Raw genomic sequence first — 24750 nt, 5'->3', positions numbered from 1 at the left:
CCCGACCGACACGCATGCTCCGACTCCATCCACAATTTCCGTCCGAGCATGACCCGGAAAAACTAAATTCCCGCCGCACTGCACAATAAACACTGCTACTTCCGGCCGGTCAAGTACGATGCGCAGTTCCTACGTTCCGGACGGGTCGCCACGTACAGCACGTCACAGCACCCGGAGGAGCTGCATATCAACTCTGATTCGCACGATTAACCCATTCCACGGATTAGAAACGGAGCAGCTAGCAACGGATCGAGACGGAGCATGAATCCAATCGCGCAGGTCATGCCAGTCCTGTACATATATGACCGGATCAGGAACAGACGTGGACTGCGCAGACGGTAATTCTGACACCCACCCTACCAAGAAATCCAGGGGGTCCACACCCTGTCCACCAGTACCACGACTCCTCAGGGAACCCATGGTCACCACTACTGCCACCCCACCCATAGGGGCATGTAACCTATCACTGATGTCACCCCACCCATATGTGTAATGTGCACTATCACTGATGCCACCCCACCCATATGTGTCATGTGCTCTATCACTGATGCCACCCCACCCATATGTGTCATGTGCTCTCTTACTGATGCCAACCCACCCACAGGGGCATGTGCACTATCACTGATGCCACCCCACCCATAGGGGCATGTTACCTATCACTGATGCCACCCCACCCATAGGTGTCATGTTGCCTATCACTGATGCCACCCCACCTATAGGGGCATGTTACCTATCACTGATGACACCCCACCCATAGGGGTATGTGCACTATCACTGATGCCACCCCCACCCATAGGGGCATGTTACCTATCACTGATGCCACCCCACCCATAGGGGCATGTGCACTATCACTGATGCCACCCACCCATAGGAGCGTGTGCACTATCACTGATACCACCCCACCCATAGCGGCATGTTACCTATCACTGATGCCACCCCACCCATATGTGTCATGTGCTCTATCACTGATGCGACCCCACCCACATGTGTCATGTTGCCTATCACTGATGCCACCCCACCCATATGTGTCATGTGCGCTATCACTGATGCCACCCCACCCATATGTGTTATGTGCTCTATCACTGATGCCACCCCACCCATATGTGTCATGCTGCCTATCACTGATGCCACCCCACCAATATGTGTGATGCGGTCTATCACTGAAGCCACCCCACCCATATGTGTCATGTGCTCTATCACTGATGCCACCCCACCCATATGTGTCATGTGCAGTATCACTGATGCCACCCCACCCATGTGTGTCATGTGCTCTATCACTGATGCCACCCCATCCGTGTGTGTCATGTGCTCTATCACTGATGCCACCCCACCCATATGTGTCATGTGCACTATCACTGATGCCACCCCACCCATATGTGTCATGTGCTCTATCACTGATGCCACCCCACCCATATGTGTCATGTGCACTAGCATTGATGCCACCCAACCCATATGTGTCACGTTGCCTGTAACTGATGCCACCCCACCAATAGGGGCATGTCACCTATCACTGATGTCACCCCACCCATATGTGTCATGTGGTCTATCACTGATGCCAACCCACCCATATGTGTCATGGGCTCTATCACTGATGCCATCCCACCCATATGTGTCATGCACTCTATCACTGATGCCACCCCACCCATAGGGGCATGAGCACTATCAATGATGCCATCCCACCCTTATGTGTCATGTTGCCTATCACTGATGCCACCCCACCCATAGGGGCATGTTACCTATCACTGATGCCACCCCACCAACAGGGGTGTGTGCACTATCACTGATGCCACCCCACACATAGGGGCATGTTACCTATCACTGATGCCACCCCACACATAGGGGCATGTGCACTATCAGTAATACCACCCCACCCATAGGGGCATGTTACCTATCACTGATGCCACCCAACCCATAGCGGCATTTTACCTATCACTGAAGCCACCCCACCCATATGTGCCATGTGCTCTATCACTGATGCCACCCCACCCATATGTGTCATGTGCACTATCACTGATGCCGCCCCACCCATATGTTTCATGTTGCCTATCACTGATGCCGCTCCACCCATAGGGGCATGTTACCTATCACTGATGCCACCCCACCCATAGGGTCATGTGCACTATCACTGATGCCCCCCCCACCAATCGGGGCATGTTAACTATCACTGATGCCACCCCACCCATAGGGGCATGTTACCCATCACTGATGCCACCCCACCCATAGGGGCATGTTACCTATCACTGATGCCATCCCACCCATATGGGCATGTTACCTATCACTTATGCGACCCCTCCGATAGGGGCATGTTACCTATCACTGATGCCACCCCACCCATGGGGGCATGTTACCTATCACTGATGCCACCCCCTCATATGTGTAATGTGCTCTATCACTGATGCCACCCCACCCATATGTGTCATGTGCACTATCACTGATGCCACCCCACCCATATGTGTCATGTTGCCTATCACTGATGCCACCACACCCATAGGGGCATGTGCACTATCACTGATGCCATCCCACCCATAGGGGCATGTTGCCTATCACTACTGCCTCACCCACCCATAGGGGTCAGTGTGGCAGACAATATTGACACCCCCACCTATAGGGAGGATGATGCGCCACACATCCATCAAACATCAACCACAGGTATGTCAGCCAAATACCTTACACCACAACATCATACCAACAGTGTGTAGTGCCTTGACAAATACCCCAACAGTAACATTGATTTATGACACACAATGTAACTACCATCACATGTGTGATAAACACCCAAGTGTGAGCTACTCAAGTCAAGCTTTGAAATAACACTGGGCCAATGATTTAAAACCCCCAACAGAGTGTACATCCAATGTAAAATGTGTGGACACAAACTGCAGCTAAAGTTGACCATTGTGGCAAAGGGTGAAAATCCCCCATCATCACAATGACCTCAAGGTAAGTGTCAGCATTGAAATAGCAGCATATGCCAAACAGTATGTATGATTCCTGGACATGTCAGCACAACACTTGTTCAGTCAACCATCATTTACCACCCAATGAAGGCACTGGTGACATACGCCTGGGTACGGTACTGCCCCTCAAGTCACCTGCACATAGACAATATATATGTCCACCAAGTTGCACAGAGAACACAGTTGACCTTACACCAATTATGACCACACCTGCATGTACAGTGGAGATGGGACAACAGTCAGGGAAAGTGTCAAATTGTACATTGTGAAGCACATCATATGTGCTTGGGTGCAAGCCACAGATGTGGCCATGCCAATGAAATGTTACCATACCTGTGCTAAATTACTTAATCATGACACACCCAGTCAGCTGCAAAGGATGACATGGATACCAACCTGAACAGGAAACATATCTCAAGGTCCACATGGAGTACACCACATCAACACCTCGGTAACAGACATTTGTAAATCCTGCATCACCACGGCAAGGTCAGGGTAAACAGCATCAACAATATGTACAGCTAAATCAAATGCACAAGGATAACAAAAAATGCTTTAATCAGCAATTTGACATCTGAAAGATAAAATCCAATATGAAATTTAGTCCAATGTCCTTCCAAAAATACAAAGACAAATGAAGGTGTGACTGACACCAGTCACCCGTTGCTTGCCTGCACTGATAAGGACTGGGGAAATCCACTCTGAGGGGCATACATGGGGCAGCCCAGGCATCGCAGGGACAGGATCAGGGCTCATCAGAAGGAGGCTGTGAAGGGGTGGTGGGTGCAGGAGAGTCAGTGGTAGCTACAGTGGAGGTGTCTGGCATGGTTTGTTTCACCACAACTGTGGGGCAAAACTCTGATGGGGTGGGTGCTGGAACCACTGAAGAGGGCAGGTCAGGTGTAGTGGACATGGTCCCCACTGTAGTGCCCATGTCAGACTGGGTGGTCGTGGACTCCACTGCAGTACCTAACCCCATGGGAGTAGAAAGGGGTGCAGGTGAGGTTGGCAGGACAGCTGGGGGGGGCATGGCCCCAAAGTAGTTACAGTAACAGACTGTGGTGCTGTCAGTGGAAGAGCAAGTGGGAGTTGGGGAGGGCCTGAACATTTTGGGGATGATGTATCTGTGGGCGGGGGAACCTGGGACAGGGAGTGTCGGGGGAACCTGTGGTGTGCTGACCTGGGGGATGGAGGAAGGAGACTGTGCAGTGGAGCCGGGGCGTGGGGGATGTGTCTTGCCCTTCCGGGTATGGGGTGACTTGCGGGTGGGGGCCTCAGTCTGCCTGTGCCTGGGGGAGGGTGTCCGGGTATAAGGGGCACTCTTGTCTGTGTGTGTGGACTTCCTTTTTACCCTGTAGTCTGGATCTGCTGGATCTAAGGGGGAGAGGCCTAGGTCACACAGGAATAGCTTCTTAGGAGATGGGGCTGCAGTTGAGGCAAGGGAATGGCTCTTGGAGGGAGAGGGTTCTGAGGACTGCGGAGTGCTTGTGGATGCCTGTGTGTGTGTTAGCGACCCATCCCCTGAGTGTGTGGTATCAGTCCCCGGAATTTGCTTGCGTGCACTGTTTGACTTTTGTTTGGGTGATTGTGTGCTGTCTGTGTCTATATGTTTGGGTGACCGTGCTGGTGTGTGTCTGCTGGGGACAGGTAGGGTGATAGGAGTTGTTGTTTGGGCAGAGGCTAAAGGGGTCAGTGACTGCTGTAGGAGGGATACTTCTGCTGTCGGGGAGGAGGCAATGGACAGATTGGTCCTCTGTAGAGCAAACATCCCCGATTAGATGCCCTCCATGAATGACACCAGTTGTGTCAACAGACTGGTGTGTGCATGGAGGACACTCAGCATTGATGTCTGCCCTACATGGATCTGTTTAAGCAGGTACACAGACTCCACACTCATGGCACCAGGGGACACGGGCAGGGGGTGCAGTGCCTGGCAGGAAGGAGACATGCTCCCGAACACGAGAGCTGCCATGGACCTCTGGGATGGGAGCCGAGCGGAGGGTGGTGGTGGTGGCGGAGCAGCCTCACTATCCGTGCTTTGCTGGCTGCTGACACCCACCCCATAAGGGAGTCATCCTCCGAGCTGCTGTGGTCCTCAGCTGAGGTAGATGGTGCTGAGGACTCCTCGGTGTGGCTCCCCTCACCTTCCATGCCAGTGGGTCCCTCCGACTCCTCAGTTGCTGGCCCAGGCTGGCTCTGCGGCTCCTCCTGTTCCGTGGCGCTGTCTCTTGTGCCCGTGGATGTATCTGCATTTAAGTAGGAAAAGAAGGACCACATTAGTTGCCTGCACTGACTGCACACAACACTGTCAATACACCGTAGCTGATATTTTCTCAAAATGCACACACAGGTGTACATAGGGCAATAGCCAGTCTGAACATCAACCATGTCACCCATATCCCTCCTGGACCTGTACCCATATGTCAGTTGCATACTGGCTGATAATACCCCAACGTGCACACATGCACCACATACACACTTGTTGTACATGAAAATGACCATGTAGAAGTACATTACTATTGACATACATCACTTCACATGCCAATCACTCATTACAGGTGTCTGCATGAATGTATGTCCAGACTCACATTTCACAATCGTGTGATGCCTAGCAGCACAACACACAATGATGTCCTTACATCCAGAAAGTTAAGGACACAATGGGGTGCATGGAGCACCTCTGACTCCAATGCAGGATCCCTCTTCTCAAGTCAATGCCCTGGCACAGACATGCATGGTAAGTCAGTCTTCACTGTCACATGTCATGGGGCAATGCATCCGGACAACATCAGTCTGCACTGCGTCACATTCATAGGTCATGCCCATTCTAAACTCTGCAGCTGACAAGTGCACCACTCTGTCCCCTGCCACACACTGTTCTTGGACTATGCTGAACCTACATCACTCAAATGTTACATATGAGTGAGTGCAAACACAACTACCTGAACATGAGCACCTCACAGTCTGCTGCTAATGACACAAAGCTGCGTGAATGTCACTGTTGCATACACCATTGTGCACATTCAACTGACCGCACCCCTATATGTTGCACAGGTATCATCCCCATTGTCACAACTCAGATGTCCTGCTGACACTAACATCCTCAACACACCAGTTGTCACAAAACAGGAAGCCACACTACAATTATATTGTGTCAGAGACCTGATGGCACATTTCAGGAAGCACAATCAGTAGGTCTATACACATGAGTGTGAGTACAGAGTCTCCCAATGTCGTGGAGTGGGCATGACTGACCAGGTAAACCTAAAACAGTGTATTGGCCTGGACAGTAGTAACGTGTCTGGGCTAGTGTGACATACTTCCTATACATAGTCATGAGGACACTACATGTACTCACCTGCTGCTTGGGTATGTTTTAATAAACCCACCCACATGTTGTGACCCAGACCAGCAATTAGAACACATATGAATGGCACACATAGAACACATGTCAGATACCAGGCATAGTGCAAAGAATAGACCCACCCACGATGCACACATCAGAGTCCCAGTAACATATGCTGTGCGGGACCCTCAGCATAGCTAATTGAAGGGACACAGTGCCCAAGTGAAAAAGTCACAGACTGCAGGGGCCACAACTGTGGATCAGATGAGGAGTGTGACTTACACAATTGAGTGACATGAGTCCTGGACTCCAAGACCAACGTAATATGGAAGTATGACCAGGCCAAAAGACTGCAAATAGCATGTCAGACATAGTTCACAGACTCAGCATGGACTTACCCCCTCCTTGCTGCTGTCTGGCCTTCAGTTGCCCATCCAGGTCTGGGAAGACCACAGCCAGAATCCCGAGCATGTGGGGGGTCAAGGGTCCGGTGTCCGCCCCTACGGCAAGGAGGCGACAGCTTCAGCTGGACCCTCGTGATCCTCCGGGTCCAGCCACGTAGGTCCTACCACCTCTTCTGGCAGTTGCGGATCCGGCGCTTGTAGACCCCCACTGATCTCACTGTCCGGGCGATGGTCAGCCAGATTTCTTGCTTCTAGTGGGCATCAACCTGTGAGTATGACAAAGTGAAGAGGACATTATCACACATGCCACATAATTGTGCTGCATACAGTTGAAAATACATGTACTCATCACAAAGCTAAAAGAGGTACACAGGTAGTGCACTCATATAAATGTGCACTAGTGCTGCAGGCCTGACATGGCAACATTGGCTAGGAATTTAAGGCTAGCACTACTGCACTACTGCAGCAGGACACCTGTTCATCACACGTACCCACAAAACAAGATAGCTGACAGTACTCAGTGCATATGCCTCACACTGCTGTGCACACTTCTGTTATTTTTAGACAGACAACTTGCAGAAAATGAAAGGCAGTGGACTGCACACTCACCTGCTGCCCTGGTTTCCCATACAGCTTGCTGTACTGTGGGAGGACCCCATCCAGCAGGGCCAGGTTCTCCTCCTCTGTGAATGCTGGGGCCCTCGCCAGAGTACGTGCCATTGCAGGATCCAGAGGAAGCATAGACAGCAGCAGCAGTGGATTCAGAAAAGTGGTCCTGTAGAATATAGTGCGGGCAAGTGAGCTCCCTGGGGACCTGCCAGCCTTAAATCAGTGCTGCAGAGGCAGATTATGTGACATTGCCCCTTACTGATAGGCCAGACACGGTTGCATTCTATGAATCTGTCCAATCCTTGGAATTGTGAGACTCCTACACGTCTTCCCCATCGTTCACAACACTCACCTTCAGGACACCCTGGGATTGCAACATTGTTGTAGGCATCCAACTTAATTTTCTGCGCATGACTCGAACGAATTTTGAATTCACGTCCGTCTCCATGACAGCCCATGGCCAATGACTGCGCACGGCTCGGTAAACTAACGTGTATTTTTTTAACCAAACGCATCCGTCTGGATACGATTCTATGGGCTACGTGTGCGCACGTCTCGGTCCAAGCGTGTACAACGCGTCTGCTTACACGTCACCCGCGTCGGCTCAGATTGCAATCAATGGCTAAGCCATGCGCACAGCTCGGTCCAGAACTGCACGATGCGTCATGTAGAAGTTACCCGCGTCGGGTCACATTGCATACGCATCCAACATGCATGGACCGAGCCGTGCGCATGCATTGCCCATTGGCATCAATGTGATCTGATGGGGGTGACTGTAATGCATACGCATCGTGCAGTCAATGGACAAGGTGTGAGCACTAATCGGTCCATGCATGCACGGTGCGTCTGCATACAAGTCACCCCCGTCGGATCACATTGGTGTGACTTGCGGACGGCCTACACACAGATTTCATTCCCATGGTCACATCTTTAACACCACAGCATGTCCCACACTGCATCACATGGCATGGAAGGCTGCATCACCTGTGTGTGCTTGGGGGGCCAACATTTCTATTCTTGAGTGGCACTTAGATCAAGCCACTCCCAGGCTGGCAGGGGTTTATGGGTACAGATTAGTTTTGGTGTGGTGCACCTCACAAATATAATGTCCAAGTGTTGGCTTATCGGCATGAGTCATGGACACAGTCCCAGTTTGGAGATGTGTATGACCTGTCACATACAGCATAAGTACAGGGTTGCATGTCATGTACGTCACAGCCAGACCCATGGCCACAATCATGATGTACCCACACAGTGTGTGTGCATGTTGTGTCTCTGATGTTTGTGGTTCCATGTGCCCAATGTGAGACAGGGTCCACCATGTGCCTTGTGTGTCTCAGGGACGTCTATGTATGGCCTGCAGGGACCACAGGGGCCATTCACTGTGGGACTCATGATTGGTTGTGGGATGTCCATGATACAACATGCCATTCCAGTACACATGTGGCAATACAGGGACCATGGCTATCTCCCTGACATGGAGTTGTGATGCCTGTGAAACATCAGTCCTCACTTGTCACTGTGTTGTGTGTTTTGAACGTGACAGCAGTCCATATGTACTGTGGCACAGCCCAATGATTTGCCATTGCACCCCAAGGAACTCATGTACACATGTGTCATTGATATGTGATATAATGGACATGAAGGTGACATATGTGTCCCTAACCAACAGCACACACCTCAGTTACTTGTGTATTGCTATGGTGTATTATGTGATGTTTTGCAAGGTGAGTGCCACATGGGTAGCTGAAATTATAATGTTACTTTACCCATCTCTGTACTGCAGGGCACCAGCAGTCCATAGACCATTACCTGACCTCGAGACCATGGTGGAACACGACAGCATCCAACGTTACCGCTTCACCAGGAGTCTGATCGATGAGTTGGCAGAGCTGTTGGCCCAACATCTGCTACCTGGACGCACATACCCAACAGCATTGACACCAAAGGTGAAGGTGATGGCAGCCCTGCACTTCTTTGCCACCGGTACCTTTCAACACACTGTGGCTAGTGTTGGTGGTATGTTACAAACTATTTTCAGCCGTGTGCTTTGAGATGTCTTTGAGGGGATGTTGATTCTCCTAGACTCCTACATCAAGTTTCCTAGACCGAGTGAACCCGCAGAGATTAAGGATGCCTTTTATGGACTGGGGAGGATGCCAAACATGATAGGCTCAATCAATGGCACACATGTGGCCCTGATACCACCACGCGCACAGAAACCGACATACCGCAACCGGAAACATTGCTCTGGTGGTATGTCTGGCGGACATGGTGATTACACATGTGTGTACATCTCCCTGGTTCGGGGCATGATGCGTACATCTTGAGGAGGGGTCGCATACCGTTGATGATGTCACAGATGCCAAACCAGCGTGCCTGGCTTGTTGGTGTGTACTGTTCACCATTGTGTGTGTTTTGCAATTTTGTCTCCCACCACCTTACAATACTCAACTAATTTTTGTATGTAGGTGACTCTGGATACCCCAAAATGCCGTGGTTGCTGACACCCATTAGGAACCCTGCGACAGCATTCGAGATGCGCTACAATAAGGCACATGGCAGAACCAGGCAAGTTATTGAGCGTACCTTTGGTCTCCTGAAAAGCCGATTCTGCTGCCTGGACAAGACCGGAGGTGCCCTCCCATATGAGCCTGCTATGGTGTGCAAGATCATCATCGTCTGCTGCATGCTCCACAACATGGCAGTGCGGAGGAAGGTGACTCTCATCCTGGACGAAGACGACCAACACCCACCACCTGTGGAGGATCCTGGCCTGGGCCACGAGGCCAGTGATGATGATGATGAGGGTGACGTCTGCACACAGCTCATCAACAACTTTTTCAGCTGAATGTGAGTTCACAGGGTTGTCATGTCAATGTCCTGAGTTAGCCTGTGATGTGTTTGTGCACCTCAGTTGGTGTTTTAGTTTGTCCGTGTGGTACTTGACTGGATGCGTGCAGTGATGTAAATGTACATATAAAATGTACATGTATTTATATAGCGCAAATCACCGACCCGGTATCTAAGCGCTTGCTTGGGAACCCGTCCTGGTATTCCCCTGTGAGATACTCCGGCAGGGTATCCACAAGGTGAAAGCCAGGCATCCCGCCGCGAGTGGCCGTAGTGGAGATTAAGCAAGCTATTGCCCAGAGTCGCAGAGTGTGACCCCGTGAGTCGAGTAGGCACCGGTGCGAGAATTGTCGAGTCCGTGGAATTTTTGAGCCCGAGATCCGCCGAGGCGGGGAATCGAACCCTGGTCCACGGCCGCTCTCAGCTTCCGGGTCTGCCGCCTCTAACCACTGAGCCAAGCTTCTCCACGATGTGTCCTGTCAGATGGTCTGTAGTCTACAATGGTGTTCACATGCTAATCTGTTACTGTGTAGGTTTTTTGTGACACTTTTATTGCATTTCCATCCTGTTCTGGTGTGCTCCTGACTGTGTCTCATTTCTGTCCCTCCCAAGGTACTTTGGCAGTTGCTTGGTCAAGTCTGACACAGACAACTAGAATCCAATTCCAGGCTGGTACTTCATCTATGCCATCATGTGATGTGCCTGACACCCCTGAAGCCCTATTTGATGACACTTGGTGACCGTGTGCCCACTCTAATGTGGATTCACCTTGATACTGTTGTGAAATAAACTTGTTTCTGATTTGTAATGAACCTGTGCTTGACTTAGTTATGTGTGTCAAAGCGGTACAAAAGGAGGGTGGTGATGGACAGAGCATCTGAACCAATCAAACACTCACACCGAGTCAAAAGATCTGGGTTTAATCCATCACCGTTCTTTAGCCCAATCTGCCACCCCAGTTCAGACATGGCCATATGCAAATCAGTCTGACCCTGTGCCTCATGGGAACAGTCCAGCCCAAACTGCCAAGCCATGCCTCCCCTTCCCTGCACCGGAAACAAGCTTCCTAGGACCAGTTTCTGGCATTTCAGCCGTCTTCAGCCAGGCTTGCTTAAATCCAGTGGCAAAGTGAGCAAGGGACTCACGTCTGAGCATACCCTGCCAACTTATGGCGAACAAAGCGGTACAAAAGGGGGTGGTGATGGACGGAGCATCTGAACCAATCAAACACTCACACCCAGTCAAAAGATCTGCGTTTAATCCATCACTGTTCTTTAGCCCACTCTGCCACCCCAGTTCAGTCATGGCCAATTATGGCTAAAGAACGGTGATGCTCCGTCCATTCCCGTTCCCATGAGGCACAGGGTCAAACTGATTTGCATATGGCCATGTCTGAACTGGGGTGGCAGAGTAGGCTAAAGAACGGTGATGGATTAAACCCAGATCTGTTGACTGGGTGTGAGTGTTTGATTGGTTCAGACGCTCCGTACATCCCCACCCCCTTTTGTACCGCTAAGTTATGTGTGTCGTCTGTCTTCACACATCTGACTGACATTTGGTTACCGGTGACTGTGGATAGGTGTGGTGTCTGTTCATTCCACCGTATATCTTGGAAACATCTTTGTAGGCAATGTGTCCATGATGAGTATGTGTTGTGGTGCCCTATTAGTGTGTCTCCCTCATAGGTGTCACATCAACATGAGTCACATTACGGTAATGACATTGGTGTAGTAGTCGGCATGCACTGTGTACTTTGGCATTTTATCATCTCCATGACACATACCAAGTTTTAATCACAACATAGTATAGTGTAATAGTGAGTTTATTTATATACATGTGTGGAGATAGTGCTGTCATGAGGTTTAGAATCCAAAGTTCACAGATGAGTTTGAAGTATTGGTAGATGAAATGTCCAGTTTGACGTCCCCATTCATCTTCTACATTAGTACAACATGGACCCTCCATGTCATGTTGGGGAGTTGTGTCATGTGCAACAAGGTGAACGCTTAGCACACAAGGACCAACATCCAAAACAGGTTCTGGGTTCCTGGGGGATGTGCTGGGATAACTGCGGCTCACTTGTCCTTCTTCGGACGACCCCTCTTCTACTTCTGGGGGGTTCCTCAGGTGCAGGCGTCAACATTGCATCGGACTCTCCACCAAATTCATCCTCCCTCCCTGTGGCATTTACAGATGTTGTTGCAGGAGATGTTGTGAGCACACAGGGAGGAGAGGACATATTGCTGCTGTTCTGGCGGAGACAAGTCAAAATGTTGCTTAGCACACGAGTAACTTTGTACCACTTGGCCTCCATGCGTGCATGATGGCCAGCCTGCTCCTGTTGCATGTCCTTGAGGACCCCACTACCTGGCTGAATCCTCCGGTGCTATGCGTACCATTTGGGGGTCATCGGGCAGTCAAGGCCCCTCTGCAGACTGTGACCTCTGCCTAACACCACTCCCACCAAACTAGACACACGGGCTGGACCAGTGGTGGCAGGCACCCAGTTGACCTGGGCCCCCTTGGGTGTTGCTACTGGTGTCATTGTTCGTAGCTTCCTGGGTGGCCGGTGTCCCTGTGCTGTTAGAACTTGGTGTCCTAGGTCTGTCGGTGTTGGCGGTGGGGTTTGGTCTGTGGCCAGATGTTGTTGGCGTAGCTTCAGGGGGTGCAGGTGTTTCTGATGGTGGGGCTGCATGATGACTCACACCAGAGATTCCAGGTTGATCTTCGTCATCCGAAGAGGACAGAGACAGATCCACACTAGAGAGCTCATCCTCCACCAGAGTCTGGGACAGGGACTCCTCTTCACTTGCTCCTGTTTCCCCAGTGGCACCTGTGTTTGGATGAGAGAGACTTTGTTGTTACTACAGACATCAATGGTTAACCTATGTATATTGCAACAAGGAGGGAGGGAGAAGTACTGATACATTCATCTTGCAATGGGTAGTACTAACAATGAAGGAGGGGGCAAGGTATCACTCATCTTGTGCAGCCATGATATGTACACGATTTCATTCCTTAGTAAATTCCCTCCTATACGTATACAGGAATGGGGCGGTGCTTCTTGGATTGCCGCCTCAGTGCACTGTAGGAGCATTTACTTTGGATCACGATTACTGCAAATATCATGTGCCTCCACCTAGAGGTAGACTGCCTGCTTTCCCAGTAGTGTCCAAAGGAGATTTTAGCTCTAGGATCACATGGGTCTGTAACATGTTCACCAACAGTGACTGACCCTGGTGCGTTGGATGAGTAGCTGGATTGTCTTCAGTCGTCACAGACAGAGATTGATATTGTGGTAGTACATTGTCCTGCCAACATGGGGCCTTTCAGTGTGCATGTCGATGTGTGCGCATACCCAGCTCATGTATGGATTTCGATGTACATGGTCATTGGTACTCAAGGGCCATCAGGTGGCTGACACAGGAGTGTGATCCCTGTTGTCCTTCTGACTCTGCTTCCCTGTTAGGGGGTGTGCCTGTGCTGACAAGATGGCTGACAGTGGAGTCCTGGTGTTTGGTGGTGGCCAATTCCCAGTAGAGCTGTGTGCTCCACACAACAGTGCCCAGTCACAGGGATCTTGTTACTCCTTCCCCATCCCTGTGAGGTGAGCATGGTTCAGTGTGAACTTGCTGGGCCATGTGGGTAGGTGGGTATTGTGAGTTACTGCAACTCCCAGCATGCTCTGGGCTACACCCCCCTTCCCAGCATGCCCTCACTTCCCTCCTTCTGACTCTGCTTCCCTGTGAGGGGGTGTGCCTGTGCTGACAAGATGGCTGACAGTGGAGTCCTGGTGTTTGTTGGTGGCCAATTCCCAGTAAAGCTTTGTGCTCCCCACAACAGTGCCCAGTCACAGGGATCTTGTCAGTACATCCCCCCGCCGTGAGGTGAGCATGGTTCAGTGTGAACTTGCTGGGCCATGTGGGTGGGTATTGTGAGTGACTGCAACTCCCAGCTTGCTCTGGGCTACACCCCTTTCCCAGCATGCTCTCACTTCCCTCCTACTGACTCTGATGGCTGACAGTGGAGTCCTGGTGTTTGGTGGTGGCCAATTCCCAGCAGGGCCTTGTGCTCCCCACAAGAGAGCCAGTCCCAGAGTACTTGCCAGCCCATTTCAGGCTGCTCTGAGGTGAGCATTCTTCAGAGAGGTGTTGATGGTACAATTGTGAGGGGGGGCATTATCTGTGACAGCAACCCCATCATGCTTTTGTATACACTCACTTCACCAGCACACCCACTATTCCTTCCTGTCAGTCAGCTTCACTGTGAGATAGTGGTTGTGGTGGCAGGGATGTCTGACAGTGTTTACTCAGATTAGTGCGACTGCCTTGCCCTATTTGTTGGTAGGTTTGTACATGTCATGACACACTTACAAATCACTATGAGGTGGCCATTATTGTGTTTGTGTGACTAGCATACAATTCTTGGGATAATTGACTTTTGTTTACTATGCCTTTGCTATCAGTGCATGGTTTCACTGTGCCCTTAACGGTGATGTGTGTGTATTGCTACACAATATTCAGTATATTTGTTGTGTACTCACCAGGCTCTGGTATGTCTGCTAGGCCATGGATGCTCTCTGGTGGGAGGATGTCCCGCAACTTCACCTCCCAGGCCCTGAAGTAGACTGGTTTGGCAGGAGGGCCACCGCCAGTGCGCTGACTCAAGGCATGTTCCTTTTGGAGGAGCTTCTTGACCCTCATGTGCACGTCATACCACCTGTTCTGGATGTTGGTCTTTGTGCAAAGCACTGGTGCTTGTGCGTTCACCTTGTCCACGATCCTATCCCACAACTTGGTTTTCTGTGACTTTGTACCAATGTGCCAAACAAATGTGGCTCCACTCTGAGGATCTCATCTACCAATATTTCTAACTCAGTGTCTGTGAACTGTGGATTCTTCTTAGGGGGCATGGTGATGGGTGGTGGTGAGGAGTGATTTTGGTGGGTGGGTGTGTGGGTGCAAGTGAGGGTGGGTGGGTGGGCGTCCATTTTGGTAGGTGTATGTGTGAGAGCTTTTGGAGGGGTGCTGATGTTGTGTGGGTTTTGATGGATGAGTTGTGTGTGTGTCTGTGGTTGGTGTCTCAAGTTGTTCTGTGCTGGCTGCTCTGTTGTATTTGCAAAGAGTCATGGTAGTGTTTTTTTGCCTTTTTATGGGTGGAGTTGTGGGTGTGTCTCTGTGTTTTCTTTTTAGTTTTTATATTTATTGACTTTGTCATTGCTTGACTGGTCCTTTTTTTGTGTTTTTGCCATTGTTTTTTGTGGGCATGTAGGAGACGTTCTTCAGACCATGTCGGACACTCATGTTGGCTTGTGTGGGCTGCTCCGTGCCTTTCACGATGATTGTGTTCAGTGTTGCATGCGAGTCGATCGCGGTGGTCTCTCTCATTTTAGGTATGTTTTCGGGCTGTGTCGGTCGTGCGGCTTGGACTCCGTGCATATCAGTCAGGTTTCATACATTTGGAATCGTACTGTGCGTGTCGGACGCCGCGGATACGTATCGGTCGGGTTAATTACAGGTTTGTGTTGGTCGGTGCCTCTCGTGTCCATTTTCTGGCCTGATAGCTGATTTTTGTACGGCTCGGTCGTACGGCTTGTTTTCCATACGGCTCGGTTGTAGCACACGGGCTTTACATCGTACTGCAAGGGTCGGACGTGCCTGTAGGTGTCGGTCGGGCTCCGTTCCCGGCATGAATCGGTCGAGCCGATTTCCGAACGGAATCAGAATCGACCCCATAGTGTGTAACTTTCATTTGTGTCACTTTCATTTTCTTTGCTACTAGAGTGGCTCGCGTAGTCACTTTACTCCACCACGGTGACATACTGTCTTCACGAGCCACATTAAAGGAATCCAGGTACGGTGACATGCTCACCTTGCGTGTTACATTGGCAATTTCTTCAACAGTGACATGCACACTTACTCTTTTGTGTACCAGTTTGTAAGGTATTTACAGCCAAATGGCAAGTTTTAAAGTTTTTTTTTTTATTCCTTTCCTCCTGTTCACTGTTTTTTGGTTCTATTTTTACAGTTTTTACAGTTTTTAACATATTTATTTTTTAATTGTTCTTTGCCTGTGATTCTCTATGGCTACTACGAATTAACCCTGGCTGAAGTACTACCCTACTGTAGTGTAGTTCCTATTATCCCAATAGGCTCTGCGCATTGGAATAATACCTTCAATAGTATAGGCCTAGACCAGACGTTAACTAGGTCTACTACTGTCGATATTAGACTTAAAGTTTTGGGTTTGCCAGCTAGCTCAGAGTTCACTAGAAACTTTCTCGAATAGGCAAGGAGGAGTTGAACCTCCCTGGATAGACAAGAAGGGATTTAGTTTCTGACAACCATAGAACATGACAACTTTGCTCTCCCCTAATCAAGAGTGTATCTCTAGAGTCGTGTGAAAACAAAAGACGACTTATTTTACTCAGTCAGTACGTGCATTCTTAGTCTCACCAGATTGTAGAGAAAAGGAAGAGACAGGCGTGTTCAATAAAAGATGTTATTTATTGATCAGTCTCTTTTCTCATACAAGAGAAATGGATCGATATTATTGCAATACTTATGGTTAAGTAAAGTGCATACATTAAAAGCAGAAGTATAAAATAATACTGTAAAAACATTTATATGGTTTCTAAGCCATATGATGGTTTAAAATGAATAAAATGAATACATACACATATACATTTGACTAATCGTACTCAACTGGTGTTTCTAACTACGCCTACCCCAGTGTACCTGACATAAGCCTAATACGTGGGCGGGGATAGAAAGTTACAGTTTAAGTTAAGTTTGTTTTGCCAAGTGACTGACTAAAGAATTCTCTGCGAGGGGTTATTCAGTTCTGTACCTGGAATCTAGGATGAATGAGGGATGGTATCTCTCGTCTCTGGTCTCGATATTCCAGACTGCCTGCGAGGGCTACCCGGAAGCGCCGGAGCTGGATTTCCCGGCAGGAGAAAGCAGCGTCTCGTTCTCAGCGCGTCAGGAAGGCGGGGCTGCGCCAGCGGGGTCTGCTCCGCTCTGGGCTTCGGCAAGTCTGGCTGCTCCGATCTCGTCACCACCGCGTGTGTTTGCATAGGGCAATATCGGTAATATTTATACCTTTAAGGTGCCGAGATTGACGTAAGGATGGACATAGATACGTCAATAAGGATGTCATACGACATGGTCGTTAGCACATTCTTTTGCTGAAGTTCTCGATGAAATCAAAACAATGGCCGCAGGGTTTTTCCCAGGTTGTCATAGTGTGGTAAATAAATAAATAATACCCTATTTTTGACTAGACTTATAGCATAACAGATAGCTCAATAAATAAGAGTCAAAATTCGAGGTAGTAGGAGTTTCTGCAGGTTTATTACAGCATAAGGACAGGATCAGGACAACCTGCATGGGAATAGGACAATAAGGCCCAGCAGGACAACTGGGGCCCAGCAGGGGAAAAGAGGCCCAGCAGCTGCTGGGGCTAGGTCTGGGATGAGCGCGCTAACATTTAATAACAAAACATTGATTTATATACATAGCGCAAACACATAGCATTACATTGCAGTGGGCGTAACAGTAGGTGGAGTAGAAGGCGTGACGCGTAGCAGTCGCGAGAGATAACAGAAATAAGAGGTGTAACTGGGAGTTTACTTAGACATGTGATGCAAACGTAACAGATTATGTCATGAATGGGCGGAAACTTTGGAGGGGGCTACCTAAGGAGCCGGGACCTCTAACCTAATGGTGCGCGAAAACTAGCAATGACGTGTTACTAGGAGAAGCTGGGGGCTACGAACTCTGTGCTAGGAGCAGAGACTAGAGTCTGGAGGGTCGGAGCGACATGTACCTAAACCCTATCTGGTATCTAATGTTTAGGGAACATGTTGATATAAACTAGAAGTCATGAGGGGAAAAGCTAACTTGATTCTAAGACTGGACCATGCATTATTCTACATGTAGTGCGTGATGAAGAATACTAAATGACCATTAAATACAGTATTTTTCTAACATGGAGACGAGAAGGCTAGACAATGACGGAAACTATTGATGCAGTTCAGTAGCTTAGGAATGCAGAGGAGGAGGACTGAACTGATAGCAGGAACTATAACATACTTTTGGCAGACTCAGAGGCAGAGCCGGGGTGCACCGGGCACTGCAAGGCAGGAAGTAAGTGAAGGGTCGAGGATACAGGTGGGGGCTGTATCGCTCCTCAGCGAGGCTTTCAGGAGACAGGAACTGAATCTGTGGTCCGGGCCCTTTTGAGGCCTGGAAACGGGGACTTTATAATTGAATAACGTGCACACTGAGAAACGTGGCAACATTACTTACATAGGCCTGATATTCGTAGTATTCACGAGGACTAGAAACTAACATACTAGAGGTGGACACAACTGTAATTGCGTCTTTAATCAGAAATGGGGAATAACATATGCATATTGATCATGCACACATAACATATGATGGATGAGGCGTAGGGACACAGAACATGGCAAAATTTACTTTTCCACATTCCCTCCTTGTCACTACGTTTCCATCAGGAAACATCAATATTCATGATACCGTCTATCATTTCATACAGTACCATTTGCTCGTCTCGAATTGTCTTGGAACGGGATTTAGAACGGGGCTTGGGACTAGGAATACAAGAGGTAGCACACATGCTGCAAATCGCAGGGCCACATTGTATACAGAGGCAGCAGCTAAATATGATCGCTACTGCAATACCTAAAAAGGACAGGACTTTCCAACCCCACGCGGAAATTATATTCCAGAACCAACCGGACCATGTCCAGGTGCCTGGATCTTGGTGTAACAGATGGGCAATTTTATGGAGTCTGGTTATAGCTGAATAAACAGACGGCGCGTTATTTGGAATGAAAATACAACAACTGGATCCGAGAATTCTACAGGCCCCGCCCCTATCGGCCAGTATGACGTCAAGGACGAGACGATTCTGTAAAACGACAATTCTCATAAAGGATTGCTCTTCAGTTAAGTTACCTAGAGCGGAGGCAGTCTCATCTACTACTGCTTCAAGGGTTCTTGTTAACCTACGAATGAGTTTACTATTTACAACTGTACCTAAATAAGGGAAAACACCTTTATCTATATCAATGAATTGCTCTGCGGCAGTTTCAGTATAATCGACAATCGGGAGATTTCTCTTGTGTCTAGTGTGTACTAAGAAAGAATTCCTATGATAGTCAGGTGGGGCTAGAAAAACAGGTGGCAGTAGGAAAGCAATGTAACAGGTTCCCTCCCAATCGAGGGGCAGACGGACATATGCAGTTTGACCACAAATAAAATAAGAATGACGTGAAGCTTTGAAAATAGATTTCCTACTGTCACTATACTGGATAACAGTAGTACATTCACTATGACCTATATGTACAGAACCATAACTACGGACACATAATTCGCCTTTGACTGGTAGTGCTGAAATAACGGGTGAGTCTGGAGTGGTATCAGACTGAACATTCAGAACCATGAAATTCGACGAATAATTTCCTAAATTATATACTTCATTTTCTAAATCTAAACCTGTTCTGTGGGGGAAACCTTGCTTGTCTGGGAAACATGTACTGTTAAGAAAAGACATATCTGTTGAAGATGACGTTAACGTGGACCATGCTCCACACGAACCATTGTGTGAGAATGGATAAGGAAAGAGTGGCAGAACTCCCTTCGGTGTCTGGAAAGGGGGGAGTCGACCACACACCCAACAATTAGTGGCATTGCTGGTCTGGTGTGAATAATGTAACATACGGATGAATGTGTTATTACGCATGGCGAGGCGGTATGAATATTCGTGAGGAGGCAGATCACTAAACGTGTGCTCTACTGTAGCATGAGCAGACATATTTACATGAGGAACTGAAAAACACAGGAAAAGTGCGTAACTAGTGCAGGAAATCATTATGCTGATGAATAATATGAAACTCAGAAAAACGATGCATTTAAGTGAACTTTGACTGACTCTCTCACTATGGGGGTCTATTTTATACATGTCAGAAACAGTCTAACCGTTTCACCTAGGGGAGGACTTATACAATCAAACTGGCTGACTTATTAGACCTGAGCTTTAACTTATACTCCTGTTGCGGAGTTTTCTCTAACAAGGGAGGGGTTGTAGTAAAGTCTTGTGCGGGACAGTCCTTTAAAACAATGTTCTGGCAATCCTTCGATTCCTGGGAAATGTTCTTGGCAATGTTTTTGAAGACTGGCTTCGGTCCTTTGAAAAGTTTTACATGAGAAAGGTGGACCCACCCCTTCCTGCCTTCCAACTTGACGGCAGTTCGGGTGGTCAAGAGGACCTGACGTGGCTCCTTCCAACGTGGTTCCAGCGGACTTGATCTGTCGAAATTTCTGATCATCACTAGGGAGCCTGGAACGATCTCGTGCGGTGCCACCTCGGTATTGTCTGGAAATGCGGCGGCAACCTGTGAACGACATGAGTTGAGGGCAGACATCAAGGAAGCTAGGTAATCTGTCAGCATATTACATGAAACATCGGTAATACTTCGGGGTCTAGGAGTACCCCACATATTAGGGGGGCGGCCGAAAACGACCTCATACGGAGACAGACCTGATCTAGAATGTGCGACCATACGCATGTAAAACAGAGCGACTGGCAAAGCTACTAACCAGTCCACACCCTTGTCTTTACAGACTTTTGCTATACGGATTTTCAGAGTCTGATTATGCCTTTCGACTAGTCCAGCTGCTTCTGGATGGCGTACACAATGGAACTTCCACTGGTACCCTAACAAAAGGGAAACATGTCTCATGAGTTCGGATGAGAATGGCTGGCCGTTATCAGAATATACGACTCTAGGGAGTCCATATCTAGGGAAGAATTCACGAACCAACTGCTTGGCAGTGGTCGCGGCTGTGTAATCTGGGACTGGATATGCTTCTGTCCATCTGGACAAAGCGCATACAACTACAAGGACATACTTGAAACCTCGACATCGCTCCATTTGAATATAATCCATCTGGAGGACCTCAAAAGGGTGGTCAGGGGGCTGGAAACCACCTTGTTCCACCGGGACACTTTTACCTGGATTAAACTGACAACATATCATACAGGTACGGACTTTCTGCTTGGCTGCAGCTCGTAAATGCTTGTTGAACCAAATGTTCTGGATACTGTCTAACATAGCTTTTTCTCCTAAATGTGCTGGACTATGTGCGGTATTGATAATGACTTGAACCATAGAATCGGGGAGAAACCATGTGGCTCTACCCTTCGTTACCCATCCCTGATCTGTCTGGACCCCTCCTTGTACAGACCATTTCTTGATTTCATCGGGAGTAGCATGTGACTGGATATCTATGACATCTTGAGTAGGGTCCTTAACTGTCATGCATGTAGTCAGATCTGGAATATGTGTCAGATTAACTGGAATGTCTGGAGTCTGTGCTGTAAGCTTGGCTGTGCGGTCTGCTAAATCATTACCTTGGGAAATAATGTCAGTAACTTTCGTATGTGCTTTGCACTTCATGATAGCAATAGATGTCGGTAAATGTATGGCATCTAACAGGGCTTGAATAAGGAGACCATGCTGAATCTTGGTTCCATGAGAAGTCATAAAACCTCTCTCCTGCCAGAGCACTCCGAAGTCGTGTACAACTCCGAATGCGTAACGTGAATCTGTGTAAACATTAACCTTCAGGTTTTTGGCATGTATACAGGCTTGTGTCAGAGCGACTAGCTCTGCTGCTTGAGCGGACAGAGTATCAATACGGTGTGTTTCAATAACTTCAGTGTCAGTAGTCACTGCATACGCGGCGACTAGTTCTCCTGTACTAGTTCTCATACATGAACCATCCACATAAAGTGTCAGGTCAGGATCTGGTAACGGAATATCTGTCAGGTCTTGTCTTGGCTTTGTCGTAATGTTAACTACTTCCACACAATCATGTGTGTCTGGATTTGAATTAACTGATGGTAACAGTGTAGCAGGATTCAGGACGTTGCAGCGTCTAATTTCTATGTGTGGCTGGAACAGTGTCAATTCATAACCTGTTAAACGTGCAATTGTCAAGTGCTGAGTTTGTGTTCGGTTTAAAAGAACTTCTACTGAATGTGGGACCTGTACTGTCAGGGAATGTCCTAAAACTATGGAATCACTTTGTCTGATAGCTAGTGCTGTGGCTGCAACTGATTTGAGGCACGCAGGCAACGCCTGGGCGACTGGATCTAATGTGCTCGAAAAATAAGCACAGGGCTTGTATTGACCTGCTTGATCTTGTGTGAGGACAGATAATGCTGTACCTTCGCGTTCAGTAACGAAAAGTGTAAAAGGCTTACTGTAGTTCGGTGTAGCTAGAACTGGAGCTTGACATAGGGCTTTCTTTAACTCGTTGAAACTAAGTGTATGGTCAGATGTCCAAGGGAGGACAGTCGATACGGCTGCCTCCTGTGTCGTTAACTGTATCAGTGGCTTGGCTAGGAATGCATACTGGGGGATCCATTGTCTACAATAAGAAGTAAGGCCGATAAAAGCACGTACCTCCTTCTGGGTTCTGGGCTGGGGAAGACTCGCTATTAACTGGATACGGTCGGGTGTCAACTGCCTACCCCTCTTGGACAGCAAGTGTCCTAAGTATACCACTTGCTGGACACAGAATTGAAGCTTCGAAGGTGACACCTTGTGCCCCATCTCGGCTAGAAAATACAGAACCGTAAGTGATGCACGCTCGCAGTCACGTTCAGAACGGGCTGTGATCAGTAGATCATCGACATACTGGAGCAGGGCAGTGTCAGTTGGCATGTGAATGTTGTCTAGTTGTCTCTTGAGTGCTTGACTGTAAATACTAGGGCTTTCTGTGAAACCTTGAGGAGCGCGTGTAAACATATAGCTCCTTCCATTTAAACAAAATCCGAAAAGAAACTGGCTGTCTGGATGAATTGGAACACTAAAAAATGCATTCTTGAGGTCAATAACAGTGAAAAACATGGCTTCGGAATCAATGGCTGTTAACAGGGAAGAAATGTCTGGAACAACTGGGTACTGAGGAATAATACATTTGTTAAGCTCTCGTAAATCAATCACTAATCGATATACTGGGGGTGCATTTGGATCAGTACGTTTCATGACTGGAATGATCGGAGAATTGCATACATTGGAGTCAGTTTCTACAACTACTCCTTGAGCCATGAGCTCGTCAATAATTTCGGATAAGGCTGCTACAGCCTCAGGTGGCAATCTGTACTGCCTGATTCGTGGTAACACTACACCTGGTTTGAGAGTCACACGATAGGGTGTGATTTGCATGTAACCTACATCAGTTGGACCTTGCGCCCATAAATGCTGCGGAACATTAGACAATCTTGAATCAAAATCTCGTAATACATAGTGACCTTTAAAGTCACGTAGGAACAGACGTATTCCCTCTGGGGAACAGCAAATAACTGCACCTAACTCTTTCAGTGTCTTAATGCCTAATAGATTTTCTGGACATGACTTAGTAAGTAACAGATCAGTAGTACGGGACAAGGGACCTACTTCTAGAGTAACTGGCTTTGATATCTCATTAACTATGGGTTTTCCTGAAAATCCAAGGGAAACATTTCTTGAGCCTGAGAGCGGAGCCCCTGGAACTTCGGCGTGACTAATTGTGGTCCTACTTGCCCCTGTATCGATCAAAAACTTTCTGTCTTTCCCTAATACTTGACTATGAACATAGGGACCTTCTTGGTCTACAGGTATCTCGATGAGAGGCAAGCCTACCTCCCTCTCTAGGCTGTTTCATGAATATGACTGGTACTCTGGATACTCAGACTGTGCATACTGGTACATCTGCTGTGTGACATGCTGTGTTGCAGCAATAGGCTGCGGTACGGTAACTGTCTGTAGTGCATTCTGTAGCTGGGGAGTCTGTGAAACTTGTTCTTGTCTCGGCGGACGTGGTCTTTCTTTAGTCTTACCAGTAGCTATGTTGTGTTTCAGAACTGCACACTCGTTTATAAAATGACCTGGCTGTTTACAATAATTGCAGTTCCCTTTAACGGGAGCCGCAGGATGACTGGCTTGATTCGGACCCCTCTTCTGACTGTCTTGAGGAATAGATTGTGCAACTAGCACTTTCATTTTCGTGTCTTTCATACGTTTTCTTTCGTGTTCTTGCTCTTCTCTGATTCTATTCTGGTGATACTGAAGCATCTGGAGCATCTGAGACGGAGTATTTGCTTGCCAGGTGCTTTCGACTTTCAAAACTCGGTTTTTAATTTGTGGACTTGAATTCTCGACTAATTTGGTAACGAAAAGATGAGGGTATGACTCACTACTTGTCTTGAGACCACTGTTAATACTAAAACATTTCTCAAATCTAGAATAAAAATCACTAATATCCTCTTCTTGTTTCTGTTTACAGGCTGAGATTGCATCCCAGTCTTCTTTCCTAGTTGTCAATAATCTGGGTAAAACTTGAATCAATAATTCTGGTAATTCTTTACATTTATCTCCAAGACCGGTACCTGGTACTCGTGCCTTGTCTTCAGCTTCTAGAGCTGCCCAATCGATCTTTTTCTCTCCCACCTCCCATTCTTTTTCCTTTAACTTTTCATACACCCCTGCGGGTAGTAGGACCTT

The sequence above is a fragment of the Lissotriton helveticus genome, chromosome 7, assembly GCF_964261635.1.
Source record: "Lissotriton helveticus chromosome 7, aLisHel1.1, whole genome shotgun sequence".
NCBI lineage: Eukaryota > Metazoa > Chordata > Amphibia > Caudata > Salamandridae > Lissotriton > Lissotriton helveticus.
Note: the sequence above shows the minus strand (reverse complement) of the source record.